Source organism: Cnephaeus nilssonii (assembly GCF_951640355.1).
Source record: "Cnephaeus nilssonii genome assembly, chromosome: 3".
Lineage (NCBI taxonomy): Eukaryota > Metazoa > Chordata > Mammalia > Chiroptera > Vespertilionidae > Cnephaeus > Cnephaeus nilssonii.
In genome coordinates, this window is record NC_137074.1 from 68,663,942 (window position 1) to 68,685,188 (window position 21,247).

The 21,247-nt window shown below is 40.7% G+C and overlaps 1 pseudogene across 1 annotated transcript; it reads right to left on the minus strand.

Annotated features, from left to right (window-relative positions):
- Positions 1–19,809: 19,809 nt before the first annotated feature.
- Positions 19,810–21,031, minus strand: LOC307096890 (glyceraldehyde-3-phosphate dehydrogenase-like; annotated as a pseudogene). The gene has a single exon. The product of its transcript is annotated as a glyceraldehyde-3-phosphate dehydrogenase-like (transcript).
- Between the last annotated feature and the right edge of the window lie 216 nt (positions 21,032–21,247).

A 21,247-nucleotide genomic window follows, 5' to 3' on the forward strand; every position in this document is an offset into this window, starting at 1 on the left:
AGGGTGGCTTACTTAGAATGGGTGATCAGGGAAGGGCTAAGGAGTTGATGTCTGAACTGAATGAAGAGAGAGCCAGCCATGAGGCTATGGAGGGGAAAAATATTTTGAGCAGAAGGCAGAGCAGTTATGAAGGCCTTATAGGGAGGGATAGGCATGGCATGTTTGAGGAGCAGCAAGAGTAACTGTACCCTGGAGAAGGGTGAACTAGAGGAGAGTGGTGGGGGTAGGTACCCTCAGAGAGGTGGGCTAAGGTTCCTGTCACATTAAAAGATTTGTAAGCCATAGACACACATTTAGACTTTACTCTAAGTTTAATGGGATTTTCAAGATTTATATTTTAAACATCTGGCACTAAAATGTTGGGCATTAGGTTAATGGTGAGCAGTGAAATTAATGTGTGGAATCAGCTGGTGTCTGGGAGTTAATATCCAAGTGCTGGCTTCTGATACTCAACATGGATACCCTCATTCCTTGCCCCCAACAACGGTAACTCCTGGGAGCTAGGTTGAAAATGCAGAACCTCAGGCCCTGCCCCAGACATATAGAATCATAATTTGCATTTTAATAAGCAGCCCAGGTGATTCATATGCACATTAAGTCTGAGAAGTGCTTCCTAAGGCAGGGGGTCTGGGCATTGAGTGCATTCTGAAATCACCTTGGGAGCTATTAAAATACTGCTGCCTGCATTGGCCCAGAGAGCCTGCAGCAATTGGTCTGGGGTGCAACCATAACTTTGGGAGCTTGGGAAGCCCCTTATCTTTATTTTTTTAAATATATTTTTATTGATTTCAGAGAGGAAGAGAGAGATAGAAACATCAATGATGAGAGCGAATCATTGATTGGCTGCCTGCTGTAGGTTGGATGGACCCCGCCACCCAGGCATGTGCCCTTGACCAGAACTGAACCTGGGACCCTTTGGTCTGCAGGCCGACGCTCTATCCACTGAGCCAAACCAGCTAGGGCCCCTTATCTTCTAAAGGTTGAAAAATGCTGCCTTAAAGTGTAGTAGGTGACCACCGGCTGTTTTTCTCGCTCAGCTGATTATCTGTGAACCGCCTTTTTCCTTACTTTCTCTTATATCAGTTCCCAGGGACTCACCTTGTTTTCCTTTCTCTGGTTACTAGCAAAAAGGGCTTCTCTCGCTGGGGATTTTCAAACTGACTGCACTGAGAAAAGCAGCCAGGCTGGCCCTGAAGACAGACACACTGGCTTTCAATGCTAAGGATTAACCTTCCCCTCCACGAGGCTGCACGCTGTCAAAGAGGACAACCTGGAACAAGTTACAAAACCCACAATGTTCTTTCAAAAAGTGATCATTAAAAATCCTAATTCCTTTCCAGTGGAAAGCCTAGAATGAAGAACTCAACTCTCTTGTCAGCCCCCAACTTTCCAAGTTGTCAAGTGTTTGCTTCAAACTTAATAATTGTGGTAGAAAAATAGGTAGTACTCTCCCTGAAACCTACATAATTTAACTAATGTCACCCCAATAAATTTATAGAAATAAATAAAAGAAAAATAGGTAGTACTCTGCAGCTATTTGCATCTCTGAAGAGTTGGTTTTTCCCAAACCCCATGCAGCACAGAAAAGAGCCCTCTGGGCATTTCCTGCCTAACCTTTGTTTGTTTGTTTGTTTGAAATATATTTGTATTGATCTCAGAGAAGAAGGGAGAGGGAGAAAGAGATAGAAATATCAATGATGAGAGAGAATCGTTAATTGGCTGCATCCTGCACGCCCCACACTGGGGATGGAGCCCACAACCTAGGCATGTGCCCTGATCAGGTATCTAACCATGACCTCCTGGTTCATGGGTCAATGCTCAACCATCAAGCACACTGGCCAGGCTCTTGCCTGACCTTTCAGTAACTTCCTGGGCTGACATCTGGAGGGGATAATAAGAATCCCATGATTGTAAGGAAAAAAAGGAAAAAAAATTCCAAATTTTCACACAATGATTTAGCCTCATGTCTTCAACTCAGTGCTTCAAAAATATCAGCTCAAATTGCTTTTCTAAAGAATCATTACTTAAAAAAAAAAAAAAGAATCATTACTGCCCTGGCCAGTGTGGCTCAGTTGGTTGGAGAATTGTCCCAGTAATGGGTTCAGTTCCCAGTCAGGGTGAGGAGGAATATAGGAAGCAACCTGAGGAGGTGGGGCTGGGACGGGGAGGTCAGCAATCTGAATCTGTGCCAGTGATTGGTGTCCTAGTGCAATTCTTGTTAGCCTATAATTAAGTCACTGCCCCTTCCTTAGGCAATAGTCTGTTTTCCTGGGTGCTCCCAGTTTGCAGGGGCCAAGGGTCGGGAATTTGGCAGCTTGGCCAGAGAGGGGGTTGCTGGAGCCACCCAGGCCAGGCATTTAGATACAATCTAACTTCCCCATTCTAACTGACTCAGGAGGGGCTGTGAAAGCCCATCGCAAAAGCCCAGTAGTTAGGAAACAGATGGGAAACAAAGAAACGTAGGACTATATAAGGGGTGAACTCATTGTATTAGCTGTTCAGGCTTTGGATCTGCAAATCCCCTGAGCCAGCAGCACTGCTTTAAATAAAGGGTTTTTCCTGAATCTCTGAGTACTCACGTATTTTCCGGTTGCCTGGTAAATTCTGCAACAAGGGCACATACCCAGGTTGTGGGTTTGATCCCCAGTCAGGGTGTGTGCAAGAATCAACTGGTCAATGTTTCTCTCTCCCTCTGCCTTCCTCTCTCTTAAAAATCAATACAAAGCATGTCTTTGATTGAGGATTAACAACAATAACACAAATTACTTATTTAAGAGGAAAACTATAGAGAAGAGCATTTTGTTTCTATTTATTTTTATTTATTATTTTAATTACAATTGACATACAGTATTATATTAGTTTCAGGTGATTCAACATTAATATACCTTACAAAGTGATCACCACAAAAATTCTAGTAACCATCTGTCTTGGGACATTATTATTACAATGTTATTGACTCCATTCTCTGCTCTGTACATTACACCCCTGTGACTTACTTTATAGCTGCAAGTTTGTACTTCTTAATCCCCTTTCTCTTTTCAGCCCCTCCCCTGTCCCCTAATTTCTCTTCAGTTTTCTAAACTTTGAGCATCAAGTTGTTATCATTTTAGATCTACCTCCTGACAACTTATTAGCAAAAGTATTTGAAATTACCTATGAAAAATCAGAGTAAAATGATAACTTTATGAAAATGCAAACTTCACTTAAAACTAAATAGGAAGGGGAATGGAAATTTAAGACTTATTTTCCTTACTAATGATAAGTATGAATATTTATTGACAAATACTGTGAGAGAACTAAAAGATATTTTATGAAGTAGTTTTTCAATGCAGGGCTTTAAAAAGGAGAGAAGGGAGTCATTACATGCCATTGCTTTTTACAATGGTGATGTTATAACTTGCCTTCTTCCTAATGTTCAAACCATGCAAATAGTCTACTCTTTGAGTCCATTTGGATGGTGTTCTTATGTTGGCTTTGAGTTTAGGCCAAGAATAATTGGAATTAATTCAGGAATTAAGCTCACTCATTCTATAACATCTGGGCCTTTGTCAATCGGCTTTGATTATTTTTGCAGTCACATTGCAATCATCAGCACCACTCTGGGATACTTGGAATTTAATTCCCCTCCTAAGGACTAGGTTTTCTGCTATTAGCACTGTCATCTTAAGCATATGTAATGCAATCAGTAACTGCATTACATACACATTATGTTTCCCATACTTTGTTCCTGATCGAGTTTTTTGCTGCCCTAGGGGCTTAGCACTAGTTCTGTCCTCTGCCTAGAATGTTCTTGCCTCCACTCTTGTTATTTAATTCTCAATTTCCTCCTCAGAGAGCCTTTGCCTGAATACCCAATCTTTTTTTTTTTTTTTTTATGAATCGAAGGGCACCATCGACAGTATCTTTTTCTTTTTTTAAAAAAACATATTTTTATTGATTTCAGAGAGGAAGGGAGAGAGATAGAAACATCAATGATGAGAGAGAATCATTGATTGGCTGCCTCCTGCACGCCCCACACTAGGGATCGAGCCCGCAACCCAGGCATGTGCCCTTGACCGGAATCGAACCTGGGACCCTTCAATCTGCAGGCCAACGCTCTATCCACTGAGCCAAACCAGCTAGGACTGAACACCCAATCTTAAGTAGTCCCCCAGACTTTCCCCTACCCCTTGTCACTGCCTGAAATGACTTGGTTTATTTCTTTGTCTCTTCTTCTGTTATCATCATAACTAGCTAGTTATTAATATTAATATAGGAAGGAGAAAAGAGTAGGCCAGACATTACAAATGTGGTCGTCTGGGCAGCTTCACCAGGAAGCTGCAATTTTACACTCACCAGTCCATTCCCTGCCAATCACTAGGGGAAGGAGCCCAACAAAGGGGAGAAATGGAAACAAAGGTAACTGGCCAGAGGGGTGGAGCAAATGTAAGCCCAAGAAAATTTGGGAATACAAAATCCCCAGACAAAGAATCCTCTCTCTCTCTCTCTCTCTCTCTCTCTCTCTCTCCTTTGCTTCACTCCTGTTTCCTTGCACTTATCTGTGCTCCCTCCAATGTCATGTGGGCCTAGGCCCTACACACAATGGACTGCAGTGGGGAACACAAGTTAAGCTTGCCAGATGCTGGGCTGGACTGTGCAAATATGGAACAGAGTCTGGGCAATGGTTTTGCTTCTAGCTCTGTTGAAGACAAAATGGGACTTTTTCCATGGCAAAATGGAGGGAGATGGGACCTTGAAAATTTGGGAGTTTAATTCTACAGAAATAAAGCTTTCCACAATACCTCATCCTCCCGTGGGGGCCTCAGGAAATTCTTATTCCCACAGCACCCCAAGAAGCTCACTTCTACCAGCAACAGGTAGAGATGCAAAGAGCACCCCACTGATAACACTTCCACTAAAATGAAGCTTCCTATGCTTGGGGTCTGTCTATGTACAACTATATCCCTAGCACCTAAAATTGTAACTGGACATAGTGGTGGGTGCTCAAATACTGCTGACTTTCAGAAAACATTGTGGATCTTTTGGTATCATTTCATCCAGTTATGGTAGCTGAAATAAAACATCATAGACCTTTACCTTTAATGCATCAGAAAGACAACAGAAATGTTTACTTGGCATAATATTGCTTTTTAAGACTTGAAAATTATCTTTCTTTAATAATGAAACATCAAATAATGGAGGTAGAATTGCAAACCTGAATTCTACCCCTCAAAGTCATTGAATAACAAAAAAGAGATTGGCTCTTTGATGCCATTTTAATTTCTGTCACTGTGACTAAAACTCAGATTGGATTCACTTTATCAGAAAGATATTAGACCATGGTGATATCGAACATAGAGGATCAAGAAGAGAAATCTTGACATGAAAGGCATCTTAATAATATTGATAACTCATAGAACATTTTATAAGTAAATTTATCTCAGAGAAAAGTCTTTTTATAATCATAAATCTATAATTTGTTAGCAATATATATTGTTTCTGAAAAAAATACTTGCACAGTATATTGTGATATTGTGGATGGATAAAGGGCCGCATACTAAACCTGACAAACTCAGGGGAGGCCTGCATGGTAGACTTACAAACTCAGAGACCTAAAGTAACCACAAAGGATGGTCTGAAATTAAAACTTTTCAACTAAAAGCAAATCATGGCAGGTAGGCTGGTATCTTCCTTGACAAAGGTCAATTTTTACTTTAACTGAGTCTATTGTCTTTTTGCACCTACAAGAACATACCTTTGGTTTTTTGTTTTTGTTTGTTTGTTTTTAATTGATTTCAGAGAGGAAGAGAGAGATAGAAACATCAATGATGAGAGAATCATTGATTGGCTGCCTCCTGCATGCCCAGTGGGGGTCGAGCCCGCAACCCCGGCATGTGCCCTGACCAGGACCTCCTGCTTCATAGGTTGATGCTCAACCACTGAGCCACAACAGCCAGGCAAGAACATACCTTTGGGATGTCAGAGTAATTTCCTTTCTTTCCAGACCCCTCAGGGCACAATTTCACACCAGAACAGAAGATCTGTGATCTTATTTCCCTTGTTCCCCTGCATACCATCTCTATGTGCTGTAAATGTTTTCTTTTTTTAATTGATTGATTATTAAAGAGAGAAACATCGATTTGTTGTTCTATTTATTGATGCATTCATTGGTTGATTCTTGTATGTGCCCACAACAGGGATCGAACCCAAAACCTTGGCATATGGGGACAATACTCTACTGAGTTCCTGGCGAGGGCTTGTGCTGTAAATGTTACTAGATAAGTATCCTGTACCCACCAATGTTAATGAAGTATTTTTCTCTCCATTTTATTAGTTATCCAATCTCAGAGATTTCCCCACTTTGTTTTCTCCTGCCTCCCTAATCTACCACCAATGAATTTCATGTAACCCTCCTTTGGTCTGTTTCTTTGATTCTAATGTATAAAACTGCAAAACTGCCTTACTCCTAAGTATTCTCTCAATCTGCTGAGATTTTGCTTCCTGGCAATTGTCATCAGTTTGGCTCAAATAAACTCAAAACTTCTCTACAGGTTTGGACATTTCTAATGTTGTATGCACTGCTGATAATCTGATAAACCATAGCAATTTTAAGATGAAGACAAGTTTGCTATATTTTATACCTATAATCCACTGCCAGAGTTAATACACCATTTAGGTTTTCTATAAACTACCTTCATTTTACATTCCTAGTTGCTTTAATTCCAGCTGCATAGTCCACATCTGTTTAAAGAAAGATTTTATTTTTAAACTTTATCTTTGGTTTGCACATATAACACAACTTATTATTGGCTGTCATATTCCTGCAGAAAGATGAAGAGATCATTTGCTACTTGGACTTTTGTTTAGCTTGTTAGGTTTTTCACCGACTCTAATGTACCAGATGTTACTCAGTTGGCAAAACAGAGTTTCCTTAACTATCTGTGTGCTCATCTCTCCATTTCATTCTCCAGCTGCATTTGCTCTCTTCCTCCTTGTACAAACAGCAATACTGAAATACTTCCAAGAAAACATGTCACTTGTTAACTTTTATTTCCTTGTCCACAAGGAACTTGGAGTCCTCTGCACTTGTCTCCCAGGACCCTCTGGATCTCTTCCCACAGTACTACAAGAGTCACAGTTGGCAATACTGACATCCCATCTATAAGGGTAAGACAGTTCTGAAGCTGACTAAATAAACTGGGTATAGCCTACTTTGAAATTCAGCGATGCACTGTGAAGAGCTTCAGCTAAGTTGTTTACCTTTTCTGAAAAATGCACATAGATCATTTATGCAAACTAAGAGCAAGTCATGCTACCCTAGTAACAGTGAATGATAAAAGGATGTTTGTTTTAAAATCATTTATCCAGCCCAGACAGCATGACTCAGTGGTTGAGCATCAACCTATGAACAAGGACATCACGGGTGTAGGGCATGCAAGAGGTAACCAATCAATGAGTCTCTCCCATCATTGATGTTTCTATCTCTCTCTCCCTCTCTCTTCCTCTCTGAAATCAATGAAAATATACTTTAAAATAAATAAATAATAAAATAAAATCATTTATTCAAGTTCCCAAACCCACTGAAAATATTCTAATGTCATTAACAAATGTTATACCTTTATATAATCTTTAAGCTTATACCAGTAAATCAACTATACCATTAGAGCTCATCACTTTAAAATTAATTGAAAACATCCTTACTATTAATGTCTCCTTTACAAATGTTCAACCTGAGGAAAAAAAAAAAATGAAAAAGTAACTCTTGATTCACTAGGATAGAAATGAAAAATAATTACACAATAATAATCACTAAGCCGAAACCGGTTTGGCTCGTGGATAGAGCGTCGGCCTGCGGACTGAACGGTCCCGGGTTCGATTCCGGTCAGGGGAACGTGCCTTGGTTGCGGGCACAGCCCCAGTGGGGGGCATGCAGGAGGCGGCTAGTCGATGTTTCTGGCTCTCTATCTCTCTCCCTTCCTCTCTGTGGAAAATCAATGAAGTATATTTTTTAAAAAAATGTTTTTAAATAATAATAATCACTAATGTTTATAGCGTGATTACTATGTATCAGACCCTGTGTAAAGAGATTACGTTTATTATCTCTTTTAATCCTCTTATGGACTCTAAGGTAAATACTGTTATTACTACCATTTAACAGAAAAGTAATCTGATACTTACTTTGTCCAAGGTCACATAGTAGATAGGTAATGCAGTCAAGATTCTACATAAAATATCAGGAAAATGGATCCGGGGCATCACATCATAAGGTACATAAATAATGAATCACTATGCCGTGCACTTGAAACTAACATAATATTTTATGTCAACAATACAATAAAAAAAAAGATATCAGGAAAATGAAAATTTACTTTGGATTTTTAAAACCATTATAAATTAGGATTAAGACATAAAAATCTATGGAGGCTGGATTACTCATTCCAATAGTTTTAATTATGGTAACTTTTAAATGCACACAAAGTAGAGAGAACATTATAATGCATTTTTATATACGCACTAGGCCCAGGTGCATGAATTTGTGCATGGGTGAGGTCTGCCAGCCTGCCCCGATTGGGGCCGATTGGGGCCGGGCTGGCCAGGGGGAGGGGCCATGGGCAGTTGGCCAGCTGGTCCTGCCCCCGATTGGGTAGGGGGGGCCAATCAGGGCAGCAGTGCAAGTCAAAGCAACCGGTCATTCCGGTCATCCCGGTGTTCCAGTTGCTTGGTTTTTATATATATAGATTATCCAGACACTATATTTATCTATCTTTTATTGTTTTTAACCTATCCTTTTTTCCCTTTTCAAACCTATTTTATTTTTTAATAAATAGTATCAGTTGTAATGTCTCCTCTTTCTTCTTTTTATTTTTTAATGTCTCCTCTTTCATTTTTAATTTTATTTATTCTTCTATTTTTTTCTTTATTGTTTTTATTTATTTTTCAGAGAGAGAGAGAAAGAAAAATGGAAAAACATCATTCTGTTGTTCCACTTATTTATGCATTTATTGGTGATTGTTGTATGTGCCCTGACCGGGGATTGAACCGGCAACTTTGGTGTATCAGGATGAGTCAGGATCATGCTCTAACCAACTGAACTACTGGTCAGAGCCTACAAAACTATTTTAAAACACACCCTAAATACTATACTATTTTATATGTATGTACTTCAGCTTGCAGCTCTTAAAAGTATGGCCATTTTATTACTGAAGAAATGTCAATATCCATCAAATAAAATTAAGGATAAAACTTTGGAATTGGCTAATAAGGTAGGCCATGCATTTCCCTGTATTAAAATGTTCTTGCAGAGAGAAACCAAGATGGCAGCATAGGTAAACACCTGAACTGCTGCCTCGCACAATAATTTCAAAACTACAAAAGACAAAACAGACATCATCCAGAACCACAGGAAGGCTGGCTGAGTGGAAATTCTACAACTAGAAGGAAAGAGAAAAGCACACTGAGACTCACAGGAGCTGAGGAAGGTAGAGGTATGGAGGTGCGCGCGTGGAGAGGGCTGGAAACTGAGGATGCAACTGTCTTTTTCAAGCAGGAAGGAGACAAAAGCTCCCAACTACTCTGAACTCCAGCTCCAGGTGAGACTCTGGGGACCCAAGCTCATACAGGGAGAAACTGGACTGTCTGGCAGCGGGCGGAACTCGAGGGCGGCTTTCTTTCAGAGGTGCTTGCAGCAATTACCGCAGGACACTGAGACCCAGGGGCCTCTTAGGGCAGGGCTGACGGGAAGCCATTGCTATTTGCTCTGCCCTGAGATCCCAACCCATAAAGCCATTGCTGTTTGCTCCACCCTGAGACTCTGCCCCATCCAAGCTGAGTGCAGAGGCTTTTGCATATGAATGGCCTGATCCTTTGAAATCTAAAATTACCTAACAGACTGCAGCTGAGTCAGTGAGACCTAGAACATCCAAAAGAAGGCCCAAGGCCCCACAGCAGTTTGCATTGCTTCACAGCTGGGCCTCATCTGGGCACCTCCAAACCCCAAACAAAGAAGAGGAATCTGCAGATCTCTCTGTAGCTCCTGCTGGGTGGCCTCAGGCAGTGGCTGACTTTGCATCTCCTTAGAGATCCAAGAGCCAGTGTACCCAGTGGTCAGAGTGGGACCATCCAGATTACAACTCCTCAGATCCATAAGGGACACACTCAGCGGGCAGACTCAGTGAGCACCAAAGCCCCACTGAAGCAAGTCTTGTCTCATAAGGGTGTCTCCAGCACAGCAGTTCTTCCATTATAGACACAGCCAATCCTCACAGCCAATTGCCTGGAGGTCAATTCCTGCCAGTGATACTAACAACAATCAAGGCTTACCTACAACAAGACTGTGCACACAGCCCACAAAGGGGTGCACCAAGAGTGTCCACCTAGGTAATTGGGGAGGCTGAGCTACTGGCCCCTATAGGTCACCTACCACATGAAGCCACTCTATCAACTCAGGGAAGCAACCAAAATGTGGAGACAAAGAAACAGGTCACAAATGAAAGAAATGGAGGAAAGCAAACGACTGGATATAGAGTTCAAAACCATGGTTATAAGGTTTTTCAAGAATTTTCTAGAAAAGGCCAATAAATATAGTGAGACCCTTGAGGATATGAAAAAGGATCAACTAGAAATTAAGTATAGACTGACTGAAATAATAAATAATATACAGAGATCCAACAGCAGACTAGAGGATCGCAAGAATCAAGTCAAAGATTTGAAATACAATGAAGCAAAAAACACCCAACCAGAAAAGAAAAAAGAAAAAGGAATCCAAAAATATGAAGATAGTGGAAGGAGCCGCTGGGACAACTTCAAGCGTACCAACATCCCAATTATGGGGGTGCCAGAGAAGAGAGAGAGCAAGATACTGAAAACCTATTTGAAGAAATAATGACAGAAAACTTCCCCTACCTGGTGAAAGAAATAGACTTACAAGTCCAGGAAGTGCAGAGAACCCCAAACAAAAGGAATCCAAAGAGAACCACACCAAGACACATCATAATTAAAATGCCAAGAGGGCTCGAGGAGAAAATGGCGGCAGAGTAGGCAGATGTGTTCCCAGCCTGGTCCTGGAGCAGAAAGAGAGAACAGTTAAGGGTCGCACTGGGAGTGTTTGTTAGCAATCTGAGGGACAGGTGAACACCAGGAGAAGGTGGTGGACTGCTGGACAGGGTTCCCCTGACAGGGCAGCCCCCACAGCGGCTGGGTCCCCTCCCGGAGCTACGGGCACAGACAGCGAAATCTCGCCATCTTGAAAGGGAAGGTGGACTTTGTCCAAGGCCTGAAAATCAACAACTGCTGTGACTGCCCAACAACTGTTTGCCCCGAGCACCGATCCCAGGAGGCATGAATGCTTGGACTCAAAGGCAATCTTCACTCCACCACAGAAAGGTCAGATCTCTCCAGGGATAGGGTGAGGTTCTAGTCCCTGCGGAGAGAGAAATGAGCACGCAAGCGCGCGCACTATGGGAGCTGGATGACCAAGGAGGTCTGAGCCGGGAGAGGTCTGTGGCTGTTGGGGCCGGTGTGATCCGTGATTGTGGAAGGGGGCCTCAGAGCTTCTAACAGGGGGGAATCTCTAAAGAGCAACCGGTTTTGATCTGATGCGGAGGGATAGACTGGGAGTTTCAGGGGTGTGCAGTCGGCTTGAACTTGCCCACCAGCCTCTGCAAACCTGTAATGAGTCCCATAGAGGTAAAAAGGCTAGAGAGGCCTTAGAGTCCTGGAAGTCAACACAGAAACACTGCCACCCAGAGGCTGAAACACAAATTGACTCTGGTCTAATAAAAAATAAAGGAACACCAGAAATTAAGACACTCCCTGCTTAAAAATCAAGACTGAATTACAACACTGAGGAGCAGTGAAACGCAGTGAACTGGAACACTGTATGGACTGGAAACAGGCGTGCTAAACAGAACAACAGAGGAAGTGAATAACCTTAACTAGTGCACATTTCTTTTTATTTTAATAAATTTTAATTTTTTTTCTTTTCATTTTTTGCATCATTTACTTAAGAAACTATTTTTTTCTCTTTTCCTCACTTGATTTTACCTTTTTAAGTATTACATTTTTATTTGCAATCAACATTATTACTGCTACTATTTTACCTTTTTTATTATATTTATTTTTGAGTCTTTTTTATTATTTTTTTTTAAAGTGTCATTTTATTTTCTCTTTATTTGACTTTGGGATTAGTGTTCTACAGTCTATTTTCGCCTTTCCTTCACCATCGTTTTATTCTACCTCAACTCTACCTTTATGCCATCACTCTCTGCCTAAACTTTCCCCTTTTGGTGTCCTGTTTATCTTAACCCTTTCCTGCTCTAGATTTTCCCTATTCTTTCTGTTTACTCCCAGCTAAAATTTCACCCTACCTATATATCTAATCTCCAATCCCCTGCTTCAAGTCCATACACACCTCTCTCTTCACTGTCTTAACTAAAAAAAAAAAAAAAAAATGTTTTTCTCTCTGTCCTTTAGTTGTTCTTTGCTTGAATGTTGATTATATCGAATTTTTATGCTTTTTTGTGAGATTGTTTTGCTTATTCTTTTTTTTGTTTGTTTGCTGTGTTTTTGTTTGTTTTTTACTTCTGTTATCCCTTACCTCGCTTGATATTAGTTGGTATTATAGGTTGTATTAATCACCAGGTACTTGTTGCTGGCATTTGCTGTGATCAGTGGTTGTTCTATTGGAGTTTTCTCCCCATATATATAGTTTGTTCCTCTTTTCTCATTTAGTCTCATTCTAGTCTCTCTTATTCTTTTTTCTCATTTCCCCAATTTCATTTTCGACACTCCTTTATTTTTCTCCTTACTTTCTTTTTACTCTTCTTTCTCTTCTATCCCCTAATTTACCTATCTCTAGTGGTCACATTTATTGGAGATTATTAATGTCGTGAATACATCACTGTACAGTGCCTTGTGTGTTGTACCTGGTTGTGTTGTATTTTGTTCCTTTAAATCAATGCAGGAGAGAGAGAACTACATAACCAGACATCTAGAGAAGAGAGACCATGGGGAGACAAAGAAACAGCCCACATAAGAAAGAAAAGCAGGCATCACCAGAAAAGGAAGTAAATGAATTAGAGGCCAGCAACCTATCAGAGAAAGAATTCAGAGAAATGGTCATAAGGTGGCTGAAAAGAATGGAAGACAAATACGACAATATGAGTAAGAACAAAGAGGAAATGAAGAAGAAACAAGGAGAAATGAAAAATGATAACGCTGCTGTAAAGAACTCAATAGAAAGCATCAAGAGTAGACTAGAAGAAGCAGAGGACCACATCAGTGAGCTAGAAGACAAGGTAGGAAAAAATACCCAAGTAGAGCAGCATCTAGAAAAGAAAATGAAAAAGCAGGAGGAGAGCCTAAGGGAACTTTGGGACAACACAAAACAAAACAACATCGGCATAATAGGGGTTCCAGAAGGAAAGGAAATTGAGCAAGGAATAGAAAATTTGTGTGAAGAAATAAAGACAGCCGAAACCGGTTTGGCTCAGTGGATAGAGCGTCGGCCTGCGGACTCAAGGGTCCCAGGTTCGATTCCGGGCAAGGGCATGTACCTTGGTTGCAGGCACATCCCCAGTAGGGGGTGTGTAAGAGGCAGCTGATCGATGTTTCTCACTCATCGATGTTTCTAACTCTCTATCCCTCTCTCTTCCTCTCTGTAAAAAATCAATAAAATATATTTAAAAAAAAAAAAAGAAATAATGACAGAAAACTTTCCTGATATAGGGAATAAAAAACCACACAAATCCAAGAAGCTCACAGAGTCCCAAGCAAAATGAACCCCAAAAGACCGAAGCGAAGGCACATTATAATTAAATTGGCAAACACCAACGACAAAGTAAGAATCTTAAAAGCCGCCAGAGAGAGAGACAGAAAGTTACATATAAAGGAACCCCCATCAGACTAGCAACTGATTTCTCAACAGAAACTCATCAGGCCAGAAGGGAATGGAATGAAATATACAAAGTCATGTAATGGAAGGGTCTCAATCCAAGAATACTGTACCCAGCAAGGCTATCAATCAAAATTGAAGGTGAAATCAGAAGCTTCACAGACAAAAAGGGCTAAGGGAATTTATCACCACCAAACCAGCAATGCAAGAAATGCTAAAGGGTCTGCTGTAAAAAATAAATAAATAACTAGAAAGCAAAGAAGAAACACAGGAGTATAGAATGAAAATGGCGACAAATAAGTACCTATCAATAATAACTTTAAATGTAAATAGATTAAATGCCCTAATCAAAAGACATAAGAAAACAGATTGGATAAGAAAACAAGACCCATATATCTGCTGTCTGCAAGAAACCCACCTCAGAAAAAAAGACGCACACAGGCTGAGGGTGAAGGGATGGAAAAATGTTTCCAGGCGAATGGAAATGAAAAAAAAGCTGGGGTAGCAATACTTATATCTGACAAATTAGATCTCAAAGTGAAGGACATAACAAGAGATAAGGAAGGCCATTTCCTAATACTAAAGGGAGCAATCCAACAAGAAGAAATAACTCTGGTAAACATATACGCACCCAATACAGGAGCACCCAAATACATAAAAAAAAAAACTCCTGGAGGATATCAAGGGAGAGATTAACAGCAATACAATAATAGTAGGAGACTTTAATACACCATTATCACCACTGGACAAATCCTCTAAACAAAAAATCAGCAAAGAAACATCGATTCTAAATGACTCACTAGACCAGATGGAATTAATTGACATCTTCAGAACATTTCACCCCAAAGCCACAGAATATACATTCTTCTCAAGTGCATATGGGTCATTTTCAAAGATAGACCATATGTTAGGACATAGGCAAACTCTCTCCAAATTCAAGAAGATAGAGATCATATCAAGCATCTTCTCAGATCACTGTGGAATAAAACTGGAAATCAACTACAATAAAAACAATCCAAAGAAATCAAACACATGTAGACTAAACAGCATGCTATTAAACAATGACTGGGTTACCAAGGACATCAAGGAGGAAATAAAAAACTTCATGGCAACAAATGACAATTAAAACACAACAATCCAAAATCTATGGGACACAGCGAAAGCAGTCTTGAGAGGGAAGTTCATAGCTCTACAAGCCTACTGCAAAAAAACAAGAGAAACAATGGTAATAAATTACCTAACCCTACAACTCAAAGAGTTAGAAAGAGAGCAACAAGAAAAGCCCAGTGTAAGCAGAAGGAAGGAAATAATAAAAATCAGAGCAGAGATAAACGACATAGAGACCAAAGAAACAATACAAAAGATCAACAAAACCAAGAGCTGGTTCTTTGAAAGGATAAACAAGATTGATGAACCTCTAGCCAGGCTCACCAAGAAACAAAGAGAGAGGACCAAAATAAACAAAATCAGAAATTAAAGAGGTGAAATAACAACAGACCTGGCTGAGATACAAAGAATTGTTTCAAAATACTATGAACAACTCTATTCCAACAAACTGGACAACCTGGAGGAAATGGACATATTCCTAGAAAAATATAACCCTACAAAACTCAATCAGGAAGAATCTAAACAGCTCAATAGCCCAGTAACTATGGAAGAAATTGAAGCAGTCATCAAAAAGCTTCCGGCAAACAAAAGCCCGGGGCCAGACAGCTTCACAGGAGAGTTTTACCAAACATTCAAGGAAGAACTAAAACCTATACTCCTCAGACTATTCCAAAAAATTCAAGAGGAAGGAACACTTCCAAACTCATTCTATGAAGCCAGCATCACCCTAATACCAAAACCAGATAAAGACAACACAATGGAAGAGAATTACAGGCCAATATCCCTCATGAGCATAGATGCCAAAATCCTCAACAAAATTCTAGCAAATTGGCTCCAGCAGTACATCAGAAAGATCATACACCATGACCAAGTAGGATTTATCCTAGGGATGCAAGGATGGTACAATATCCGTAAATCACTAAATGTGATACATGACATCAACAAACTGAGAGACAAAAATAACATAGTCATATCAATTGATGCAGAAAAAGCATTTGACAAAATCCAACACTCTTTCTTGATAAAAACTCTCAACAAGGTAGGAATAGAAGGATCATACCTCAACATAATAAAAGCTATATATGATAAACCCACAGCAAACATCATACTCAATGGACAAAAACTAAATTCAATTCCCCTAAGAACAGGAACAAGACAGGGATGCCCACTCTCAGCACTCCTCTTGACATAGTACTGGAAATATTAGCCATTGTGATCAGAGAAGAAGAAGAAATAAAAGGCATCCAAATTGGAAAAGAAGAAGTAAAGCTGTCCTTATTTGCAGATGACATGATATTATACATAGAAAACCCCAGATTCCATCAAAAAATTAATAGACTTAATAAATGAATTCAGCAATGTAGCAGGATACAAAATTAACACCAAGAAATATATGGCCTTTCTATACACCAATAGTGAACTTATAGAAAGAGAGACTAAAAAAGCAATCCCATTTACCATCGCACCAAAAAAAATTAAGATACCTAGGAATAAACTTAACTAAGGAGGTAAAAGACCTATACGCGGAAAACTACAGGACACTGAAAAAAGATAGAGGAAGACATAAACAGATGGAAGAACATACCATGTTCATGGATTGGTAGAATCAACATCATTAAAATGTCCATACTACCCAAAGCAATCTACAGATTCAATGCACTCCCCATCAAAATACCAACAGCATATTTCACAGACCTAGAAAGAACTCTCCAAAAATTCATCTGGAATGAAAAAAGACCCCAAATAGCCACAGCAATCCTGGGAAAGAATAAAGTAGGAGGGATCTCAATACCAGACCTCAAGCTGTATTACAAAGCCACTGTTCTCAAAACAGCCTGGTACTGGCACAAGAACAGACATATAGATCAATGGAACAGAATAGAGAATCCAGATATCGACCCAAACCACCATGCTCAATTAATATTTGACAAAGGAGGCATGAACATACAATGGAGTCAAGACAGTCTCTTCAATAAATGGTATTGGGAAAATTGGACAGATACATGCAAAAAAATGAAACTAGATCACCAACTTACACCATACACAAAAATAAACTCAAAATGGATACAGGACTTAAACATAAGACAGGAAACCGTAAAAATACTAGAGGAATCCACAGGCAGCAAAATCTCAGACATATGCCGAAAGAACTTCTTCACTGATACTGTCCGTAGGGCAATGGAAGCTAAAGAGAAAATAAACAAATGGGACTACATCAAAATAAAAATCTTTTGCACAGCAAAAGAAACCATTAACAAAACAACAAGAAATCCCACTGTATGGGAGAACATATTTGCAAATGTTATCACTGATAAAGGTTTAATCTCCAACATCTACAGGCAGCTTATACAACTTAATAAAAGAAAGAAAAATGATCCAATAAAAAAATGGGCAATAGACCTAAATAGAATCTTTTCCAAAGAAGACAGAAGAAAGGCCAAGAGACACATGAAAACATGCTCAAAGTCACTAATTATCTGAGAGATGCAAATCAAATCGACAATGCGGTACCATCTCACACCGGTCAGAATGGCTATCATCAACAAATCAACAAATGACAAGTGCTGGCAAGGATGTGGAGAAAAAGGAACACCTGTGCACTGCCGGTGGGAATGTAGACTGGTGCAGCCACTGTGGAGAACAGTATGGAGTTTCCTCAAAAAACTGAAAATGGAACTCCCATTTGAGCCAGTAATCCCACTCCTAGGAATATATCCTAAGAAACTGGAAACGCCAATCAGAAAGGATATATGCACCCCTATGTTCATAGCAGCACAATTTACAATAGCAAAGATTTGGAAACAGCCTAGGTGCCCGTCAGCAGATGACTGGATCAGAAAACTATGGTACATCTACACAATGGAATACTATGCTGCCATAAAAAAAGAAGGAATTCCTACCATTTGCAGCAACCTGGATGGAATTGGAGAACATCATGCTAAGTGAAATAAGCCAGTCCATGAAAAAAAATACCACATGATCTCACTCATCTATGGATAATAAAGAAAATTATAAGCTGTTGAACAAAAAGATAGATACAGAGACAGTAAAGCATCAAACAGGAGGTCAAATTACAGCGGGAATGATAGGGAGAGGTGGGGGAGATAAGAGATCAACCGAAGGACTTGTATGCAAGCATATAAGCATAACCAATAGACACAAAACTCTGGGGGGTGAGGGCATGTATAGGAGTGGTGTGTGGGGGGGACAATGGTAAGATATGTACACATATAATATGTTAATAAAAATGAAGAAAATAAATAAATAAAATTAAAATTAAATAAATAAATAAAATAAAATGCCAAGAGCAAAAGACAAAGAGAGAATCTTAAAGGCAGCAAGAGAAAAACAGTTAGTTACCTACAAGGGAGCACCCATACGACTGTCAGCTGATTTCTCAACAGAAACTATGCAGGCCAGAAGGGAGTGGCAAGAAATATTCAAAGTGATGAATAGCAAGAACCTACAACCAAGATTACTCTACCCAGAAAAGCTATCATTCAGAATTGAAGGTCAGGTAAAAACGTTCACATATAAGAAAAAGCTAAAGGATTTCATCACCGCCAAACCAATATTATATGAAATGCTGAAAGGTATTCTTGAAGAAAAAGAAGAGGAAGGAGGAGGAGGAGGAGGAAGAGGAGGAGGAGGAGGAGGAGGAGGAGGAGGAGAAGGAGAAGGAGGAGAAGGAGAAAGAAGGAGAAGGAGAAGGAGAAGGAGAAGGAGAAGGAGAAGGAGAAGGAGAAGGAGAAGGAGAAGGAGAAGAAGAAGAAGAAGAAGAAGAAGAAGAAGAAGAAGAAGAAGAAGAAGAAGAAGAAGAAGAAGAAGGTAAATATAAAAATTATGAACAACAAATACATATCTATCAACAAGTGAATCTAAAAATCAAGTGAATAAAAAATCTGAGGAACGGAATAAACTGGTGAATATAATAGAATCAGGGACAAAGAAAGGGAGTGGACTGACAATTCTCTGGGGAAAGGGGTTTGGGGAGTGCGGGAAGAGACTGGACAAAAATCGTACACCTATGGATGAGTACAGTGGGGGTGGGGAGTAAGGGCTGAGGGTGGGGTGGGAACTGGATGGAGGAGAACTACGGGGGGAAAAAGAGGAACAGTTGTAATAATCTGAACAATAAAGACTTATTAAAAAAATATTCTTGCATTTAGCTTGTTCTCAGGATGAAATGAGGTCCACATGTCACAGTTGCTTGTGATATTGTTTAAGTCTCTCTGAATCTAGTAGACTACTCTAAAATTTTTCTCTGGTTTTGATTTGTCCTGTAGAATATCCCATATTCTGGATGTGCTTGTTTCCTTCTCTGAGACATCACTTAATTTTTTTCTTGTCCCATAATTTTTTGTCAATGGAAGTGAGCCCCAGAGTCTTGATTATCATTTGGGGCAAGAACACTTAGCATGTGTTGTTTTTCATGTTGTGTCACATCAAGCAACACAATGTCTGATTGTTTCACTATACTTATGTTAAGACTAGAGTAGTGATGGGCAACCTTTTGAGCTTGGTGTATCAAACTTCGCCAAAAAACTGAGCATAACTCGGGTAGTGTGTCACTTTGAGGAAAAAACATTATTTCGCGATATTTATAGTTTAAATAACATAAATGTATAATTGTTATATATAATTGTATTTAATAAACCAAAAACTAAATATTTAACTTACCTGCTTAGTGACTTCTTTGTTCATCCGTCAGTCGGTTTCTTTTGTTGGTCTTGATATTATTTAGCTTGTGTGGGGTGCCGTGAACTAAGATAAGTGAGGGGGAGGGGGAATTCTTTAACTAACCTGCCTATTAGTGACTTTTTTTTTTTTTTGGCTGGGTACAGTGAACTTTATTGATGGTGCACGACAAAGTAAGGCTCCCTATGCCCCTCCCCTTCTTCAGGGGGTCTGGGATGGAAACGGTGGTCAGGAGATTCTCAGTGTGTCGGGGGACTGATCTGGGGCAAGGACTCCCCAGCAGCAGAGGGCCTCTCTTCCTCTTTCTGGGGCTGGTGGTCCAGGGGGCTCTTACTCCTTGGAGGCCATGTGGACCATGAGGTCCACCACCCTGTTGCTGTAGCCAAATTCATTGTCATACCAGGAAACGAGCTTGACAAAGTGGTCATTGAGGGCAATGCCAGCCCCAGCATCAAACGTGGAGGAGTGGGTGTCACTGTTAAAGTCGCAGGAGACAACCTGGTCCTCAGTGTAGCCCAGGATGCCCTTGAGGGGGCCCTCTGACGCCTGCTTCACCACCTTCTTGATATCGTCGTATTTGGCAGCTTTCTCCAGGCGGCAGGTCAGATCCACAACCGACACGTTGCGGGTGGGCACACGGAAGGCCATGCCAGTGAGCTTCCCATTCAGCTCAGGGATGACCTTGCCCACAGCCTTGGCAGCGCCGGTAGAAGCAGGGATGATGTTCTGGGCAGCCCCACGGACATCACGCCACAGCTTCCCAGAGGGGCCGTCCACGGTCTTCTGGGTGGCGGTGATGGCATGGACTGTGGTCATGAGTCCCTCCACGATGCCAAAGTTGTCATGGATGACCTTGGCCAGGGGGGCCAAGCAGTGGGTGGTGCAGGAGGCATTGCTGACAATCTTGAGGGAGTTGTCATACGTGTCATGGTTCACACCCATCACAAACATGGGGCATCCACAGAAGGGGCAGAGATGATGACCCTCTTGGCTCCTTCAAGTGAGCCCCAGCCTTCTCCCTGGTGGTGAAGACACCGGTGGACTCCACAACATACTCAGCACCAGCATCACCCCATTTGATGTTGGTGGGATCTCGCTCCTGGAAGATGGAGATGGATTTTCCGTTGATGACAAGTTTCCCATTCTCAGCCTTGACGGTGCCCTTGAACTCGCCATGAGTAGAATCTTACTGGAACATGTAGACCATGTCGTTGAGGTCAATGAAGGGGTCATTGATGGCGACAATATCCACTTTGCCAGAGTTAAAAGCAGCCCTGGTGATCAGGCACCCAATGCGGCCAAATCCGTTCACTCCGACCTTCACCATCGTGTCTCAGGGTTGTGGCTGCTGGCACAGCACAGGAGGAGAGGCTGTCTGATGAAGAGGAGGAGCAGAGAGCCCTATTAGTGACTTTTTTGTTGATGAATTTCATTGGCTAAATCTTCAATTGAAGGTTGGTATTTTGTACACTTCAGGCCCAAGCAAGCGCTACTAACTTCATCTGTCAATCTGTTTCTTTTGTTGGTTTTGATATTATTTAACGCTGAGAATAAGGCCTCACAAAACTATGT